The sequence below is a fragment of the Triplophysa rosa genome, linkage group LG17 (assembly GCF_024868665.1).
Source record: "Triplophysa rosa linkage group LG17, Trosa_1v2, whole genome shotgun sequence".
NCBI classification, from domain to species: Eukaryota; Metazoa; Chordata; class Actinopteri; order Cypriniformes; family Nemacheilidae; genus Triplophysa; species Triplophysa rosa.
Genome location: NC_079906.1, coordinates 27,306 through 48,698, shown reverse-complemented (window position 1 = coordinate 48,698; position 21,393 = coordinate 27,306). Strand labels below are relative to the sequence as shown.

The 21,393-nt window shown below is 38.3% G+C and overlaps 1 pseudogene; it reads right to left on the bottom strand.

Annotated features, from left to right (window-relative positions):
- Positions 1 to 260: 260 nt before the first annotated feature.
- LOC130568400 (stonustoxin subunit alpha-like) lies at positions 261 to 21,152 on the bottom strand (annotated as a pseudogene).
- Between the last annotated feature and the right edge of the window lie 241 nt (positions 21,153 to 21,393).

Below are 21,393 nucleotides of genomic sequence, written 5' to 3'. Positions count from 1 at the left end.
ATTGCCGTAATAACTCGTCTTTGGCAGGGAACGGTTGATTTTTAAATGACGAGATAACTCGTCAATGGCGGGGAAAGAGTTAATTGGGGCTCTATGAATTCATCACTCATTTAAACCAGTGTTTGTTTTCAGTTTCAATCAAGTGGGTAATTGAATGTCTTACACCAATATGATGTAAATGGTTTTACAATTATGAACACATTTAGAGCTAGAATAAAACATCCGATGAAGTAGACATTCATTAAAAAACAGCCTTTTTTAAATCAAGTTAAGCTCTTTATTGTATATGCAGATAAAAAATTTTCACAAGTTCATAAAATGATAAAAATCAAGATATACTGTAAATGAAAAAAATCATCAGCATAAGATAAAACCCCTCCAAAAACACTACTTACACCGTGTCTACACTGGACGCAACAGGCGCAGCGCGACACAACAAATGGCTTGTTCTCAATGGGTTTGCCGTGTTGCGTCGCATCCAGTGTGGACAAAATGTTTTATTATAATGGGTTCTTTTGTCGTGTTGCATCGCGCCTTACCGCGTCTGGTGTAGACCACATGGTGTCAAAGTTTGAAACTTAACATTTAGGTTTCTATGGTATTTGTTTATGATTGTCCAATTAAACAAAAAATAACAAAACATAGTAATAACTGATACAAAATTAAAGTGGTTAAAATCTGACATTCGATTTTAACATGTTAATCTTAGAAAAAACTAATCCAATCAAATCAAAATTTATTTATAAAGCACAATAAAAACAATAGTAGTTGACCACTGTGCTGTACAATACCATACTAAAATAAGCATAAAAAGTAAATGTATACATTTAAAAATATATATGTGACCCTGGATCACAAAACCAGTCTTAAGTAGCACGGGAACATTTTTAGTAAAAGACAAAAATACATTGTGTGGGTCAAAATTATCGATTTTTCTTTTATGCCAAAAATCATTAGGATATTAAGTAAAGATCATGTTCCATGAAGATATTTTGTAAATTTCCTACCTTAAATATATAAAAACTTTATTTTTGTGAGTGGATGGTCTGCCACAGTGCCCCTGATTAACACCTTCAAAGGCAATTTTCTCAATATTTTGATTTTTTTGCGCTCTCAGATTCCAGAGTTTTAAACGGTTGTATCTCAGCCAGATATTGTCCTATTCTAACAACTCATATATCTATAGAAAGTTTATTTATTCAGCTTTCAGATTATGTAAAAAATCTCAATTTCGAAAAATTGACCCATAAGACTGGTTTTGTTGTCCAATGAGATTTGTGCAATGAGAATAAAGGAATAAATCAAACATCAATAAATGATGGGGCCTCAAAACCTCCAGGAACAGTAATATGCCTGGTTCAAAATATATGTTTTTAACCTAGATTTAAATTCAGATTCTACAGAAATTAGTCTGAGGGAACCCGGAAGATTATTCCACAGCTTTGGCCCCTCAACTTTAACCTAGATTTCGGGACCATCAATGTTCAGAAGACCTCAGATCTAACAGATGTATTTGGATTTAAGAGTTCACAGAGATATTAAGCAGCTAATCCAGTCAAAGCTTTAAAAACTGCTAAACTAGTGAAACTGCTAACTAGTAAAATTGCTGGATAAACGTTTACAGAAGAAGAGGGGCAGTCGTGGTCTAATGGTTAGAGAGTCGGACTCGTGACCAGAAGGTTGCCGGTTCGATTCCCAGGGCCGGCGGGCAACGACTGAGGTGCCCTTGAGCAAGGCACCTTACCCCTACTTGCTCCCCGGGCGCTGCAGTGATAGCTGCCCACTGCTCCGGGTGTACGTGTGTTCACGACTTGCTGTGCGTGTGTTCACTACTCTCTGGATGGGTTAAATGCAGAGTCACATTTCGGGTATGGGTCACCATACTTGACAAATAATTGAATTATATTATATGTTATAAAAGCTTTTTGTAATTTGGATACTATCAGCAACATAGCTGGATGCATTTAAAAAAAGTAGAAGCCCAGAGCGTCAATGTGTGCTCCACTTCTTCCCGTAATGCCATAACAGTTTCCTGTCTTCACATCAAGACTCACAGGCTGACCAAGCAGCTCACCCTTGGCAAAGTAGTGTTTTCTTTCACCATTTCCTTTTGCAACCATAAATTCCAAACCTGCAGTTCTGGTATACTTATCATTTGGCCACACTGTTGCACTGAGGATTTTATCATCTTTTTCAAAGACAAATTCTGCTTGGCAATTTCCTATTTCTTTACCAAAATTTATCATCTTTCCATCTTCAAAAGTCAGTTTCATTTTCATGAAGGGATCATACTGGGGAACACAGAAAAAAGTATTATATGTATGATATAAAACACAATGTGCTTAGTAGTTGGATGACCACAAATGATGAAATAAATCTTTTAATACATTTTAATAAACATTTTAATAAAATAGAATCTTCAAAGACCTTGTCATAAGAAATGCTGATCTTCTGAATGGTGGAATTAAAGATAGTGGAGAACGCACAACCTCCCGTCCCGCCCACAATCACAGGTGGAGCTGAGGAAGTAAACAGAAAAAACACAATGGGGAATTTAAAAATATAAACACATTTTTTTTAGATAATTAACTTTTTTAATATAATTTTGTACACTGTCAAAAAATGGTCCCAAGCTGTCACTGGAATGGTACCCTTTCAAAATGTACACATTTGCAATTAAAGATGCATTAAAAGTACCTCAAATTAACATACCGGTACCAAATGTATGCATATTTGTACCTAAATGGTACACATTGGGACCTGTTTAAATTGTACTGTCCCAGTCACAGTTTAGGCCCCTTTTTTGGCCTTTTTCTAAAAGTGTACCAAATGTGCAGAAAACATTTACCTAAAGAAACAGAGACAGCATCACAGGCTTCACTCATTCCCATTTTACTGTACTGTCCTGTAACGGATCAAGTACTCCTTTCCAAACTTTAGTCTAGTCAGTGTAACGTGTTCATCAGATGTGTTGATGAAAATCCACTCTTCCTTCTCTGTTTTTTCCTCCTTGTACTCCACTCTGTACTGCACTGTTTCTCCAGTTGGGGACTTTTGCAGTATCAGGGACACTGAGTTTTCATTGATGCTCTTCACTATGGGTTTGGGCAGCTTGGACACCGGAGGCTTAAAGTGTCTGTTTGTCAGCGTACCTTGTTCATACAGATAGATGGAGGAGCCTGGACTGGAGGAATCAGAGATGGCAGAAACTACGAAGCACATTTTCTTATCATCTTTACTGGCATCTGCGAAGCTTTTGAAGAGAGATAAGTTCACTCTTATGTTTTTAATGGCCTCTGGATCTTTGAACCACTCTATAATACGTCTTGGGGTTATAGAATGCAACGTTGGTTTTCCATCAACCTCCATAAACTCATCATATTGCAGGAACTCATACAGAGATGAAAGATATGGGTCTTCATACTTTAGAGATGTTAAGGTCAAGCACACCACTACATCAATATCAGGATTGCAGAGGATGGTGGTCAGACCATTTGCGTCTACAGCTGCGATTCCCTTCAGAGATCGGGTGTAAGAGGTCACGAGGACAAGTTCAGACTTTGTATTATCTAAATACGTGTTAAGCTTGCTAGCATTAAAAGGGGACCTGGTGTGAATTTTCAGGATGTTTTCCAGAGACTGCTCCTTCTCTCCTCCTCCTCGAATAGCAGGCAAGACTCTTCTAAGTGCTTTCTGGAAAACCAGCTTGTAAATGTTGAATGAACTCTGAAATGAGGTCAGCCTCTCTTTAATGTCACTGGAAAGATTTACCTGTGTCCTGCTGAACAGGTCATTACATCTCCTCTCCACCTTTTCCAGATTTTCCATTACAGCTTCAGTGTTGAACAACAGACTTGTGCTGATTTCTGTCATCAGCCGAGCTGCTTGCGTGTTTAACATATGAAGAGGATAAAGCCAGACTTTTATTGGAACCACATTCTCTGGATTATCCTTCAGCAGTTTGGGGAGCTCCTTGTACACCTGCAGGGCTTCCATGTATGTGGTGGGATTCTGCGCAAGAAGGAAATCGCCATAAAATGTGCAGCTGATATTCTCGGCTATCTTCTTCTCACCAACTGTCAATTCTAAAGATCCTTTTCCTTCAATGGAAAATGTAGGGATCTTCTTGACCATGACATTCAGTTCTCCCTCAATCGTTTGCTTGTTTTCATCTTCTGAAAATGTCTGATCAAACACCATGAAGGCCTGAGCTCCGTACAGTACAGCTGTGACCACATGAGTTGCAGTTTTCTTTTCAAATACCTCAGGGTAGGTGATGTCGCTCAGTTGGGTCATAGTGAGCTGGTCAAATCTTGTGGTTTGAGTGTAATTCATTGTCACTCTGGACTGTTGGTTTGAGGATTTGGTGTCATGCAGATACTTGGCAGATCCCCCCACCTCCACCAGTCCACCCATGAAGCTGGCCTTCAGAGAAGCACTTATATCCATGAGACTGCTCTTACTAGAGAGAGTGTCAGAGCTACTAAACTTTAAATCCGTTCGAGGCCTTATGTGAGTGTCCAAATCTTTATACAATGATGCTTTATCCCACAGAGTAACTCCTGAAATGAGAAGTGGCTTTAATTGTAACTGTCACTGTTAATGAAGTAATGCACTTTTTAAGTTAACGTGCATGTCTGAACATGTATAACACTTTTTAGGTAAAGGATAAGATATAGCCAACCAACTGGATCCTGCTCATTACATAGCTACTTGCCCCATTAATAGATCATTTGAGATTAAATATTTATATAAAATGCTTTATTAGCTCATTTGTAACAAACACAAACTTTTTGCGAGGGAAAAACATGTCCTATCATTTTAAGGCCAGACACAGAGGTGTAGTCTACGTGATACGCAGGTATACGCCGTATGCCCACTAAAAACTATCAAGGATTTTCGTATACCCACTTAAAAAAGCATGAGGATACATAACAAAATTATTTTGTGTCAGAAAAGTGCCACACACTGACTTTTGAACCATTGGTGAAACCGGCAGATCATTCATGAAAGGCAAGCATTTAAACTACACTATTTGAGTGTTTTCGTAAGCCTGCCCCTGAAGCTACTGCCTCTTCGGGCGACGCTGCAGCAGGTGTTACAGAAAATGAGCCAGAGGAGGCTCATGCTACACTGTACGCGAGGTCCCCCTCCGTCGCGACAGCGTCCCGGGGTCTTAATCGCATTTCTCTGTTCGCCGGTGTCCACTTTTAAAACCACTGCGTATTCTTTAATAAAATGTGCATATTTGCTATCATTAATATACAGTAACTGTATGGGGATTGTTTGCATATTAAATTGTATCTAACTAGCCAACTTCACAAAAGTTAGTTTGTGTGGTGAATCAATAAATGAGGGAGAAAGGGCGAGATAACTTATACTGCAATGTTCATAATTGTTTTAGATGACAAGAGATGAGAACTCCTGGCCAGCCTTGTGAAAGTCAGTCTAGAGACACTGCCAGCAATCTATAAGTGCAACGGGTGCTTGATAAAACTGCACACATGTTCATTGTTGATTATTATAGTTTACTATCAATGTCAATAATAGACGCAACTTGCACTCATGAGTGTGACCCAAGGGCTGTTCCATAAAACAAGATTAGGAAATAAGCCAGGCTTATTGTCGGTCGATTCGGTTTCATAAAGCAAATTTAAAATAGTTTGAACTGAGTTACTATGGCAACTTATGCTGGGAAACTAGCCTGGTCCGGGGCAGGCTAACTGTCAGGCTAAGCCATAGTTGTTGCTTAACTAGAGGTCAGTTAACCAGTTGACCCACCGTAATGTGATGATATAACCACTGATTCTCTGTCATGATGCAATATTATATCGCTTTAATGAACATTATATATACAAATAGAAATAAATCAATTAAATAAATTATAGACCACAATAGTAAATGAATATACTGTCTGTAGTCATACATCTGTGTTAGATTATATCGATTTGATATAAATGTTTAAACTAATGTCAATAAAGTTTGAATTTAATCATTCCCCATTACATTGATAATAGCTATAAACAGAACAATTTCAAACAATTATACTGGCCAAAAAGATCTAGTATCTATATCCAAATAATTTACAGTGACCTACAGTTTTCAAAAATGGCAAGTTAAAATGGGATGCCTTGTGTGTGTTGTATATTGTCTGCCTGAGGAGACAAGGACTGATGATTGTAGGGAAGGGCTGACGGGGCAATAAGCTGATTTTTGTAGCTTTGATTTTTCACCTTTCCTTCAGTTTAATAAAATTATTTTATTGTAGACTAAAGCTGCTTGCTGGCAGAGAAATCATACTATAAAAACGTGTTGAAACAACAGGTCATGTGTCACTGTCTTATGACATTTTTTCTTGCATCTTTTTCCAGATGTTGGATTTTCAGTTTTAACTTTCATCTTTATTATTTATATCGCATGTCTATGTTCAGCGCATCCCTTTTGAGGAGGCAGAGCTTGTACACAGTCTTAGTCTTCTTTGCATTATTCTGTAGGAAAGGAATAATTATTTGATGGGGTGCTCTTGGCATTTTGTTGTAATGACTCAATATTCCCTTTGTCACATGTGGTCCCAGTCTAAGAGGGGATAGTCAGTGTCCTGCAGACAATAATTTTGCAAACTACACAATGTGAGCACCTCACCACACAAGTGGGCCTTCAAATATCTAATGTGCAAACAGTGATTACTGTACCTTAGTACCATTACTGTACCATCTCCGTGGACATAGACACATTATTCTGAATTTTAGATTGGTTATCTGAAACCAAATTTCAAACTCTGTTCATTGACAATAAATCAGTGCTTTAAACTATCCTATTATATTTTGTTGCGAGCATTCCAATGGCAAATCAGCGTTGCCAAGGAAACGGCGCAATCAAGCCGCCGCACCTGCTCCCCCTCAAGCTTACCGCATCTAAGCGGAAGTAGAAGGAAGGGTGAGCTTGTTCTCCGCTATAGTTGCTGATGACTAACGTGTTGATATTTCTCCCTTTTCAGAGACCAGCGGCTAACGATCGGCAGGTACTCTTCACCACTCACCAAGCGCACTTCTACTCACGCCCCCGGAGGATTCACGACAAAGATTCACCACCTGAACGGACAGAGCAAATTCCCCACGATTCTCTCACTGTTCACTCTGCAAAGCCTTGTATTAAATCACCCTCCGGGGCCTTATATAGAAGTTCTGTGCCTGTCTCGTTTCTCTGCCCGTCACAATATATATAGTTATGTATGCACATTATACCATTGCTGAAATCAGATGTAGTACAAGTAAAAAATATAATGTAAAAATAAGTTATGTACATTTAACATTTTTGTACAATATATTTTAATAACCCCTTTTCTTGCTAACTGTTTGAATAAATTGTAGTAAAGATTAATGATTTAGTATTATTTACTTTATTTGTATTAAAATAGACTATATGAATACATTTGAACACTTTATACTTACTGCATGCATTATGTCATTTAGGAATTTCTTGTCTGTCTTTCCCTCTGGTATCGTTATATGCAAGAGGTATTACTTTTGATAGTTTTGTACCTTTGACGTTTCAATTCTTCACACTTTTTGCAGAAGGTAGCGGTATTGCACCAATACCCTGGATGTCAACAACCGGTAAACACATAAGAAAAAGAAAAACACCAATCGCAGAAAAAGAAATCTCTTTGACTTGAAGGTATACAGCTACTTCCACTGGGCATGCGCACTTCATTACCGCATAATTTTTGTCACACTGAAAACAGTTTATTAATGTATTTTTATTATTGTAAGTGTAAGGCATGGGAATTTAGATGGCCGAGGATTCCGGTACACAATCACACCTTTGGCTTTCCAATAATCATGAGAACTGGTATCAACAGCTATTAACTTTTATTAGGGTCCAGAGTGTTAGCCCGGAGCAGAAGATAACTGCGCTGCTCCCTCACTTTTTATTTCCCCTCTCCGAGAGAGAAGAAAAACACCAAAAAAAAGGCTGTTAATGGAATACAAAATAATGAATTACAAAATAAAATACAAACACAAATATTAGAATGTTTATCTAACAAAATCTGCTTCACATAAGGTTAGGTTTAGGGTTGGGGAAGGTGTAGGCGTTAACTAATGTAATTTATTGTAATTATATGGTGAGATTTTACACCACTTCCAGCCGTAGCTGTATCTCTTCTAGCAACAACCATGCTTGACTTGTAGGGCTGCGGGGGTTCCGGCCAAGATGGCGTACTAGATAGCAGCACAGTTTAACTACTACCAAAGTCTCAGTTTTTTTCGTGTTTTTAGACTTTTCCCTAACTGTTGTTTAACAAATTAGCTGCTTCATCATCTAAGGATTGCGGGTAGAGGAAGAAAGGTTGAAGAAAAGGTCATGTTCAGTAACAGAAATGATCATGATGCTGACCTATGTATGCGTTGAAGATACCAAGCATCTCTTAGAGGATTGTAGTGCTGAGAATCTATCTACCTGTTACCCCTACTAAGCTGCACATTTAAAAAGAAAGTGCATCCTGATTATGAGGAAGACATTTCTAATGTGGATATCCTCGAGGCAATTTACAAAAGGAAAGAAGATGTAGGATAGGAAAGTTGGATCGCTACAAAAGACAGTGGAATTTACGCATCAAAGGTCTGCCAGAGAAACAGAAAGTGGATATTAGAGAGGAGGTGATTTCCTTGCTTTCCAAGATGGCTCCTGTGTTTGTTCGGGAAATGGAAGAAGCGGTTGACACGGTCCATCGAATTGGCAGAAAAGAAAGAAATCGTACGCGCTATCATGCAGTTTTCTAAGAAAATCTACAGAGACCAGATTTGGGCTCTGTCCAAAGTAGCACAAGGAAACAGGCTGTCATTTCACAGAGGACTTAAACAAAGAGGACAGAGAGGTGAGGCAAGTGCTTTGACCACGCAATTAAACAAGCTCAAGTGAAAAGTTTCGAGGTATTTTTGCTTTCATTGAAGAAAAAAACATTTTCAGGATGATGAAAATTCAGAAAAAGGCGAGTGTTGGTTTTTGAGAGACTCTTTTTGTGTTGCAATTTAATTCTTCAGATCTCATTACTGACAGTTCATTGATATTTTCTGTTTGTTTATTGTGAGATCCAGTGAAGTATGTTTTCACTTAAATCTTGGTTTTCTTTTTGTTCATTAAATGCAAGGGGTCTAAAGGACAAAGTAAAACCCAAAGGAATATTTTTGTTTTGCAAGGGGCAGAAGTCACATTTAGTTTTTCTACAAGAGACTCACTCAACTGAAGAAGATGCAGCTTTTTGGAAAATGCAGTGGGGAGAAAATAGTTTTCAGTCATGGCTCCAGTCGATCAGCAGGTATATGCCTTAACAATTGCCCTGGGAAGGTTGTGACCTTTCAGTCTGACGCTCATGGACATTGGCTTACTGCCATGGTTAACCGTGAAGGTATTTTTGTTATTTTAGTTCATATTTATGGGTATAACAGTAGTGGGCAAAACAATATTTTATTGTCTAATAAAGTTGTTGTTACACAGTTAAAATCAAAGTTTCCTTCTAATGTGGTACTAATTGGAGGTGATTTTAATTTGATACCTGAAGTGTGGCTGGACAGATCGCCTTCTAGTTCAATAAAAGTATTCAGGAGTTTTGCCTTTTAAATCCCCTTACTGATATATGGAGGGTCAAGCATAGTGCTAGTCAGTTCTCTTGGGTCAAACCTAATGGATCCTCTAAGTCACGGATAGACTTTTGGCTCATCACTGAGGACTATTCTGAGCTTGTTATTGATGTTGCAATTTCTGCTGCACCACTGACAGATCATTGACTGAGTTCACTAATTCTGACACCCGCATGAAACAGACCGTTGGAAAAGATAATTGGAAGTTTAATGCAGAACCTTTAAAGGATAAAGATTATTGTAGTCAAATAAGAAATTTGATTAGTGAGGTTAAAAATTACTTTTCTACCAACGGGATTAAATGAAAGTATTTTACATTTAAAACAAGGGAAATGTCAATTCGGTTTGGTAAACAAAAAAGCAGAGAACTAAAGCAACGGGAGTTGAGGTTAATTCAAGAAATCAATGCCTTTTGTAATACGCAATAAATGACTCAAGATGTTGAAAAGTTACTCTCTCTTCAAGCTAAATTAGATGGTATGTATCTGATGAAAACAAAATGAGCTTTTGTAAGGTCTTGTGCAAAATGGATGGAAGAAGGAGAGAAGAATACGGCTTATTTTTGTCGGTTAGAAAAGAGGAGACAGGAAAGTAATGCATTTCATACTTTTATTATTAATGATGAGGTAATCACAGACCCAAACTTAATATCCGAGAAATATATCCATTTTATAGTAATATTTACTCTTCATCATACTCTGAAAATAATGGTAAGGAATTTCTTGAAAAGGTTAAAGATTTTATCCCACAGATTGATCGTTCCGTATACGGGACAGCTGATTTACTTCAAGATTTGGCATGTGAATTCTTATCTTATCGTGACAAACCTCATATTGTTGGAAAGGTTGAAGTCTCTAGAAAACATATTTCATCAAAGTTTTATATAATAATGTATGTAGGAAGAGTAATTGTTTCTTTTTTAAAAAGAGCATGTTTCCATTTTTTATGTCCTTTCAATTGTCACAGTCCCGTATATGGGACACCCATATTTGCCTCCATATTTTTGTGGGACTTCTGATCTAATCATGACAAACTATATCGTTGGAAAGTTCTGAGACTAGAATATTTTATAAAATAAAGTATGGAGGAAGTGTAATTGATTCATAAATAACAAGAGTGTGTATCAAAAATAAGTACTGTATACTGAACGCATACATTTACTTCAAGACTTTGCATGTGATTTCTTATCTTATCATGACAAACATTATATCATTGGAAAGGTCTAAGACTCTAGAAAACACATTTGATCAGTGTTTTATAGAATAATTTATGTAGGAAGAGTAATTGATTCATAAATGATAATTAATTTTTAAATAAATTCATATAGTGTGCTCTCATTTGTGCGCCCATGGGTGTGCTGGTCTAAAAAATAGATATTTTCAGGTGCATTGTTGGAGCGTTGGTATTTTGAGGAACTGAAAATAGACTGCGCCATAGACCAACTCAAACCTGGTCTAATGTCTAAAGTCAACGAGGCAATTTTTTTTTGTTATTTGAAGGGGTCATATGATATGGCTAAAACGAATATTATGGTTTGTTTTAGATGTAATGCAATGTGTTTACACCATTTAAGGTTCAAAAACGCTGTATTTTCCACATACCGTGCATGTTTGTATCTCCTCTTTGCCCCGCCTCTCTTAAACGTGCAGATTTTTAACAAAGCTCATTGCTCTGAAAAGCGAGGTGTGCTGTGATTGGCCAGTTAACCAGTGCGTAGTGATTGGTCGAATACTGCAAGCGTGTGACTGAAATGTAACGCCTCTTACCATATTTGGAAAATCAGGTTACAAAGCAATTGTGCTGACAGGTACCGCCCACCTTACTTGAGTATACATTTGGGCGGTCTTGGACAACTCATACCACGAACTGACGTGGATTTGTGGGGGTGTGGTTACACGAGGCGTTTCAGGCAGGTCTGGGTGAGCATTCGCTTTTAGATAGAATGCATCTTTTGTTCCGACACTTTCATTTTTGCAATTTTTACGTGTCTAATACATGCATGGGCAACTTATAACACACCAAAGACACAGAAAAACACGTGTTTGCGCCATATCACCCCTTTAAAGAGCGTGTTAGTAGAAAATGCGCCTCTGGGCGGGTCCACAACGCGCTTTCACTTATTTACTTATTACACAGAGGGAACTGCAGCAGCACACAAACATGCCAAATATAAAAAATAAATGGAGTACAATGTGAAAGACTATTATTGTGTACATAAAGATAAAAATCCGCCATAGCGCGAATGCAACTGTCTCTTAAAGGTAATGAGAGATGAGACTCTGATTGGTTTACTGCACGTTACGCCCAATAAACACCCATTACTCATTAAGAGAATTGGGCGACCCGTTTAGACCATGCGCCTGGGCGGCTAGCAAAAGTGGATTCGGACACGCCCTGAGTGCACCTGCGCAAGCCCCCAAGTGGATTTTAGTAGTAGATCTGCTAAAAAAACTCACAGATATGTCAAAATTTGGTGTATCAAGACCAAACTTGACAACACTTGGTGACCCTTGAGACTTTGACTTATGAAATTTTGGGGCTGATACGTGATCCGTTTTTTGGGGCTGATCCGTGATCCGTTTTTTATGTATTTTTTTTATAAAATAAATACTTAAACCTTTTAGAGTTTTTTATTACAATAAATATGACAAAATAATTAAAGAGATATGTGATAGAGACCTGATTTTGGAGGAACTTCATTCTGCTATTAAGAAAATGCCTTGTGGTAAATCTCCTGGTCAGGATGGTTGACTACTAATTTTTTTAAGTTCTTTTGGGAGGATATAAAATATTTGTTATTTAAAGCTTTAGGCCCGGTTTCTCAGACAAGGCTTAAGACTAGTCCCAGACTAAAATGAATGTGTGACCTGTCTTAACTGAATATAACTTGCCCTGAAATATCTTAAAATATATCAGTGCCATTGTTTTGTCTTGAGATGCAAAGCAGTAATGTATACAAAACTTTAAGTGTTAAGTGTTTTGAATCTAATTCTTTACTTCCAACTATGTAACAGGGATTAATTATTTTCATTCCAAAGTCAAACAAAGACAAAATAATTATTGACATTCTGAGACCGATTACCCTACTTAATGTTGATTATGAAATTCTTACATCTGCAAAATTTCTCACAGGTTAAAATTTAGGTTGAGTCAAGTTATAAGTGAAACTCAATCTGGTTCTACTAAAGGAAGGTTAACACACAACAATATTAGACTTGTCTTAGATTTATTTGATCATGGACATTTAATTAAGGATGATGGGTTTCTTTTGTTTCATGATTTCTATAAGGCATTCGATACAGTAGAACATAAATTAATTTTACATGCATTTAAGTTTTTTGTTTTTGGCCATAAATTTGTTAAATTAATAGAGATGGCCCTCCTCACTGGACACAATTTCTCTCTTCCCTAGCTGAGCACTGGATACATCACGTAACTGTTGGATTACGTCACTTCCTGTTTGCTGAGAGCGCGTGGTTTGAGCCGGAGCTCTTTCAAACTTATTCTTAATACATCGTTTATTCGTGTTATATCTTAAGACTTGTGTTTTAAATTGTTATTCACCTAGGGTAAAACTTATCTTTAAATATATCCCTTACCAAAATCGTCCTTAAACGCACTGATAAATTACTTTTATCAGATCATTCGCTGTTAGCATTACCAGCCTGCTTACTGCTTAACACACTGTTCTCATTATCATGTCACTAATGGCTAATGTTTTAGACGTGTTTGTACCTCTGAGTGCAGATGAGGAAACGTTCACACTTCTGTCGGAATTGGAGGCTGTGGAGAAGCAGATCCAGGATTTACTTGAGAAGCAGACACGGCTGCGAGAACGTAAAACGGCGCTGGAAACATCCTGAGCTGACGCTCGCAAATCTGCTGTAAGTTTTCATCGCGATTTTAATACTCTTACCACTTCTACTCCGCGTGTTTCTCTGCACAGAGCCCAGGCTTCGAGAACACGATCAGCCCAAATGAAATTCACTCCGGCACACCCACGGCGAAAGGCGCGAGCCAGGACTGGAGCGATGACCCAACCGCCGCCACCGGTCTTCGAGATCCCGACCAGGAACCGTTTTGCCGCCCTCTGCGAGACGGAATGCAACGCTGTGAGCATCGGAGACTCAATCGTCCGGAACGTACGCGCTTCCTCCACTAAATGTAAGGTGCGCACTCATTGTTTTTTCCTGGCGCCCGTGTTCTTGATGTCTCTGCGCAGGTACCTGCGATCCTGCAGGACAACGCTAACGTCGGAGCTGTCGTGCTGCACGCGGGGATGAATGACGTTGTAAGGTCGGAGCCAAGATGTCCCGACCAGAGACTATTCTTCTCCTGAGAAACAAAGAATGGTTCTAAGCACAGTGGGGAACCTAGGCCAAAAGGGTGCCCCTTCCTGAAAGAACAACACACCTATTCCTGATCAAAAGATAATCATCTCAGGAAAAGGACAGAGAGCATCTCTCAATACAGTGAGAAACCTGAACCAAAAGGATACCTTCCTTTGAGAAACAACGGACTCCCTCCAGTACAACAAACTTCCTACTGAGCTAACACCTACATCTCAAACGATGCATACAAGTGAATCACAGATGCAGATCTCACCCTGCACCCCCAACTGTTCCTTTCCTCCCCTCTCACTCAACGCAGGACACCCAAAAGCTCTGAGGACCATACACAAGAAAAGAACACGACACATACACAAAAAACATACACATGTTTGGTAACATCCAAAAGGTCTCAGTGCAACTGGTACAATGGTCTCACTCCCATAACAACAATGTAATGACAAAGTTTTGTAAGAACTTAACAAACTTCCCTCAGTGCTGGAACATTTCTCACACATTTGGTGACTTTCACCAATCACCTACTGTATGCAGATTAAGTACAGCCCCAAGGATCACAAGACCCAATCACAGCCAAATTCCTAACTCTAAAGAATATTTCCATAATGCTTTGTTCTGGTTTGGTATTTAAGGGAAGTTGACAAAAATATCAGGGAATCTGTAGCCAGATCTCCCGCACAAATTCCTGTGTGTCGTCTCTTGCCAGGTATGCAACATTGAACTTCTCTTTGCTTTATTTCTTATGATTTTCTATTATTTGTTATTGAATTATATTGATTGCCATTGATTATTGAATTGAACCTTGAATTGGATTTTGAATTATGCTTACCTGGCTAATAAATTGTTATGTTTGAATTCATTCTGTATTGTTCTGAGTTTATAAACTTTAGTAGATCACGCTATATCCTTTGTTACCGCAAATCTACGTTCAGGTTAGTGACGGACTAGAATCCTGTATTAGGTGGAGCATTGGGCACGCCAGCTGAGATTTTAGAGCTCCGGCTAACTGCTTGGCATTAGTTTAAGTGTAATTAGACCGTAGGGGCTATCGTTTCCGTTTAGAACAGCACATAGGTTGTCTGACCAATCTAAATAGGGCAAGTCACCAAAACCTCTGGTTATTGTAATATTATTCTAACTAAGTGTACATAGGAAACTATGGCATGATTATATAAAGCTACCGTCAGAGGAAGTAAGATTGGTCTATTTATCTCTATGGAGTGGTCATGACCTCTGGTTGGAAATAATCATTACTTTAATTAAGTTGTCATAGTCTAAGGGGACTAGATCAAATAATGTTTCAGGAAGTGCTGGTTGGAGACGGCCATCTGAGCATTACTAGTCATAGAAACCTCTGGCAGTGACCAAGACTGGCGAGTTTGTGAAGTGAGATCCGCGTATAACGGCCGGCGCGAGACTCTAAGCGACATTGAGAATCGGATAAGGAGTGTAATTTAGAATAAAACAGAGGAACGTTTTTATTTTTTTACAGGGTCTTTAGTATTATTTTTATATAAAGATTAGATACAACACCTGGAATGAATGAATCCTTGCAGCAGTTGTAAAGCATACCAGGATACAGAGGTCTTCCTAGCGCTGCCATTTCAATTGGCTCTGATTCCATGACTCTAGAAAAAGAAAACATAATTAGTAATGAGCATAAGAGTAATGCTAAAAATTTGTAGTCAGCGATCTAAGAATCACACTGAAGACTTTTTTTGCCACGAGAAGCACCTTTTTTATTGTGTTCTATTGGCAGTGAGTGTATTGCACGCTGTTTATGGATGACAGGCACCTCGCGTTTTTGCCTGAGAGTTTGGAGGGCCTGAAGTTGATAAAAAATCAATGGAAACCTACATTGTCTAATCGAATGAAGAGCGGGCCTTCCGCTGTGGTGACGGAACTTTGCAGTTGCTTGAAATGTTCCGAGACTGCAAATGATGAAAGAGAATCTTGGGTAACACTTTACAATAAGGTTCTACAAGTTAATGCTTTCGCTAACATGAACTAACAATGAACAAAACTTGTACAGTATTTTTTAATCTTAGTAAATGCTGAAATTACAGTAACATTACAGGAACTATTTCACTGTAAAAATGATTCTGTGCCTTGTTAGATTTAATAAAAAGAAAGTAGTAAAATATACTGAACTAAAAAAAAACAGAAACACAATTATATTAAGCTAAAATAACGTAAAAATCAAAGGAAAAAATAATCTAATTTCTGTTAAGATTTTTATAATTTTTCTTGAGTAATTTTAAATGAACAAATTAGGGTTAGTTGGATTGAATTCAACTCTTGTCACATGCTGGTGCTGACAAACACTCGAGAGACGATGATAATCCAATAATATTTTTTATTAACAATCCAAGCTCATGAAGAAATCAGAAATCACACCACAAGCAACATATAACAAAACAATACCTGACACGGTGACTGAAATGAGTGTGAGCAGGTTGAAAAGGTCTGTTATTACTTCATTTGGAAAAGTCATGAATATTAATGTTGAGCTCTGCTCTGATTGGCTGTTTCACTGCGCTGGCTCATGCCACTAGCTCACACAACAAACAGATTGCTACTGTCAGGCGTAGGGCTGGGTATCGTTCCAAAATTTTCGATTTCGATTCCGATACCGAAACCTTGACTTCGATACAGATTCCTAAACGATACCTTTTTCGATACCAATTTTTCTTTTTGTTTAAAAAGAAAAAAGGAACAAAGTGTAACCAACGCAATACATTAGTGTTAATGGTTTTAATAAAGTTTAAACGGTTTTTAGTTGGAAATTATCAGTTTGTCGTCAGTATGTGAGGCTCACAGCTGCATAAAATCTTTAAATCACTCAGCAAGTCTGCTTTTCAGGGAGACAAGCAAGAGTGCTCCTGACTGATAATGTCCCCAGCAGTAGAAAATGTACTCTCTGAGGGAGTGGATGGTGCTGGCACATCAGACAGCATCCCAGGTTACTGGACTCATGAAGACAGCATAGATGGAATCATTTGTAGTGTTTTATGTGTCTGACTCTTCTCTGTAGTGTTACTGGCAGTCATCTCTGTCCTCCACAGCAAACAGATCTTTAAGGAAGCTTTGGCCTCCTCTGTGAACAAATAAAGAAAAAATATAAAACACTGTTGAGGTAAATGCAAACAAGTTAATTTTGTTTTGAAAATGAAATGGAAAAATAAGATGTCTTTAATTTGTCCTAATCAGTTACGGTCAGCCTTAAAGGGATAGTTCCCCCAAAATGAAAATTCTGTCATCATTTACTCACCCTCAGGTTGTTTGAAACCTATATTAATTTCTTTGATCCGATGAACACAGAGAAAGATACTTGGAAGAATGTTAGCAATTTTCTGTTCTGGGACATCATCCACTACCATAGTAGGCAAACATATTCATTTTTTTGTTCTGTTGAACAAAATTTCATATTTTTAAGATTTCAGGAAATCAAACTGTTCTGGGGCACCTTTGACTACCAATTAATTTTTCCTCCTATGGTAGTCAATGATGTCCTGTGACTGAAAATTACTAAAATTCCTCCAACTATCTTTCTCTGTGTTCATCAGAACAAAGTAATTTATACAGGTATGAAATTACATAAGGGTGAGTAAATGACACGACAGAATTTTCATTTTGGGGTGAACTGTCCCTTTAAAGCTTTTGGCACTCATTTTGCTAGCTACCTATAGTCATACATCCAAACAAAATACAACTCTACGTAGGTCCCATTAAATAGGACTAACTTTAACCGCGCACAGAAACAATAACTTAACTTATACACATGCACGGACCAATACGAGTCAGTCGATTGTGTTTGTTTTATTGTTTGCAAAACGCTACATTACCCGTAAGAGCCCCAGTCAAAGCTCCACTATTTTTAGCATTTTAGCATCGAACCCGCTAACTGTTTATAGCCATACATTCAAACAATTACGCAGGTACCAGTTCACATGACTACATCGCTGCACACAGAAACATGAACTTAATTAGTACAAATGCATGGACCAATACAAAAATATGTTTGTGTTTTGTTTGTTAAAAGTTAACCTCACCTGTCAGAATCCCACTCATAGCGCCGCTGCCTTCAGTGTGTGGTGGGCGTTGAAGGACACTCTGTGGCGGCAGGAGCCTCCAGGTGTGGCAGAGAAAGAGGATGACGGCCCGGCTCGGTCTTCTTGCAGGCACCGCTTCATTAGATTTGTCGTGTTGCTAATTTTGGCAGCAATTATCTTGCCGCAAATTTTGTATGGGCGCTATTGGTATTGAAATGTGGTATCGAACGACAAGACGTTTTGTGATACTCGATGGTATCGAGGCAACTCGGTCGGTGACTAAAAAAGTATCGCCCTCGATACCCAGCCTTAGTCAGGCGTCAAACGGATGAAGTGGATAAGATCACAGATCACTGCTTGCGGCAGGGATTCTAACGGCAATATAGTCGGAATTGCCCCCTTCTTAAATCAGTATCAAAACGCTGAGCGAAGCCTGCTTGATATTTTCTCCCAGGTTCGAAAAACTGTCCATTTCACTTTCATCACGTGACTCTCGCCGCTATGCGCTTCAAACTGCACTGTAAACAAATATAAACAAGGCTTAAGGGGCACATTAACTTGCACGATACAGATCAGACGCGTCAGACTTTATAAATGTGCAGCTCGTGCTTTTAAAAGAAGACGCTCTGCTTGCGCAGACCCGCCTGACTTTTTAACTGTATAAAGAAGACGCATGTCTGCACAGCTTGCGATGTATAAAGACGCGCATGAGTTTATAACTGAGAAGCTCGCATTGTACAGATGACACACGCCTGACTTGATAACTGTCCAGCTCGCGCTGTATAAAGACGTGTCGTACAGCTCGCGCCTAGACACGCCTCACTTCATAATGTCACAGCTTGTTTAAAGAAGACAACGATGTCAACGTCCATCGAGAGGTTTCACAGTAGACATCGCCCAACCCTACTCACAATACTGCCCTACCAGAGGTGGACGAAGTACACAACTTCCTTACTTGAGTGAAAGTACAGATACTATTGGTCAAATATTACTCCACTACAAGTAAAAGTTGTAAAGACAGATTCTTACTTAAGTAAAAGTACAGAAGTACGTGCTTTTAAAAGTACTCAAGTATTAAAAGTAAATTTCCTTTATGTCAGTTGTGCATTGTTTTATTGTCGTATACCTTATGCCTCTGAAGCAACCTACTGAATACACTGAGTAGCTCACAGTATCAGTTGTATTAAAGGAGTAGTTCACTTCAAAATTTGCCCCCATTGACTTTCCATAGTAGTTTTTATTCCTACTATGGAAAGTCAATGGGGGCAAATTTTGCAGTGAGCAACTCCTTTAAGAGCTTTATATGTTTAGCACATATATGTTTAGTTTAGATATAATCCTGTATGATCATTTAGCCTAATTATCCTCATTAGCCCCCTAGGCCTATATGTATTTATGAGCAGTGTTCTTTTATTTTGTATATTCCCTTTACCAGTTTTAGCAGCAATTTACCAGTAAGTAGTAAGGTTCTTGTAAATAGTAAAGTGTAGAAGCCATGTGTTTGTTGGATTTATTACCATTTGTATTACCATAATTTAACTACAAACATAAACTATAGCTAGTATAATGAAACTATGGTATGTTTAGTTGCTGTGGTTTTACTAAAGATTATTAATTGGAGTATGGTTCCTATATATAGAAAATGGTAAATATGTGGATACTGTGGTTTTACTGCAAATACCATCCCTGCTGAAAAAAACAATGAATTTTTGAATTAGAATGAGATTTTTAAATTAAATTCCTCTTTGTAGTGTGTTTTGGGTTTTATTCCAATAGGATTTACCATCCCACCAATAGAATCCATCACATACAAGTAGACAACAAGTATCCATAGTACAATTCCCATTATAACCATTAAATCCATTACATTTTATGTTGTATTTTGGGCAGGGTTCTATTGTTTTTATTTCAACAGGAATACTTCAACTATAGTTACTTCAGTAAAAACATCATTCATTTTCCAAATCGCTTTAAATGATATAGCAGCAGATCAGAAGTTAACACGCACGTGTAGCTCAAGGTGTATGTGATGCTTATTTACCGTTTAGCCGTTATGCCGATCATTTTCATGACAATGTTTCTATGATCTTTGACTGATCGTAACCCACAGATGATTACACCACACTTTAACATGTGCCCTTTTCGTCTTTTATTGTTCTATTTGCCTTTTTAGAGCGCTATCAACGGTGTAGCAGCGCCTACGTTTACATTAGTTTAGCGGGGAAGATCCCAGAGTTGCCAGATTTCCGTTAAAAAACTGCCAAATGGCCATTCAAAGCTTGCCGGAAAACGGCGAGCATAGAAAAACTGAAATACTTGGTAACAGTAAAAGGTCCTGGCAGATCGCAAGCCAGATAAATTGCGCACACAGGAAAACCCGCTGCATAGAAACCATTTTCTACTTTTGGACCTTTTTATAAATGTAGTGGAGCAAAAAGTATGATATTTGTCTTTCAAATGTAGTGAAGTTAAAGTACAAGTACTCAGAAAAAATAATACTCAAGTAAAGTACAGATACTCAAAAAGTGTACTTAAGTACAGTACTCAGGCAAATTTACTTCGTTACTGTCCACCACTGTGCCCTACAAAGGCAAAAGACCTTAGGCTTGTTCGACTTGATGCGGCGCCGCAAGATCCGACAGGCTGATGACATCAAAGTACCGCGAGAGCGATTTGAAAGCAAACTTTTTATTGTTTTTCGAATCGCTCTCGCGGTACTCTGATGTCATCCGCCTGTCGGATCTTCGGCGCCGCATCAAGTCGAACAAGCCTCTTAACTCACTAGAGTGTGAAACTGAGAAAAATGACTTCAAAGTTTTTTATTTGTGTAACCCTTTCGCCATCGGCTCGTAATGAATAAATGCCTCGAACAACGATTCGAGCATTAAGCACTTAAATGAACTCTTTTGCCAATGTGGCGAAGGGAACATCTCAACGTAAAATTAATCAGTCTAGGGTATGGCTATGATTCAACTTTGTCACTTTTTATGAGAGCTAAGGGATATTCAACTCTGACCCATTAAATTAGTACAGCAATTAAGTTATGCTAACTCACACAGATTCAGAGCAATGTAGGCAAAGTAAACATACACACCAGGCACGTGCAGCTTGAGCACCTGCCTCTTTGGCCCGTAATGCCGAAAGTGCCCTTTTGTCAAGGCAAAAAAATATATATTTTTATAATTAAAGGCCATTTTGTGAAGCCCCGCTCAATCTAACTATTAGTAAAATTAATGAATAATAATTTAACCCTAAATAAATCACTCACCTGATGACCTCATCTGGGAGGACTCCTCACGTTCAGACGCCTTCAATAGATTAGCGCACTTCCAGGATCTACATACTGTTCGCGGC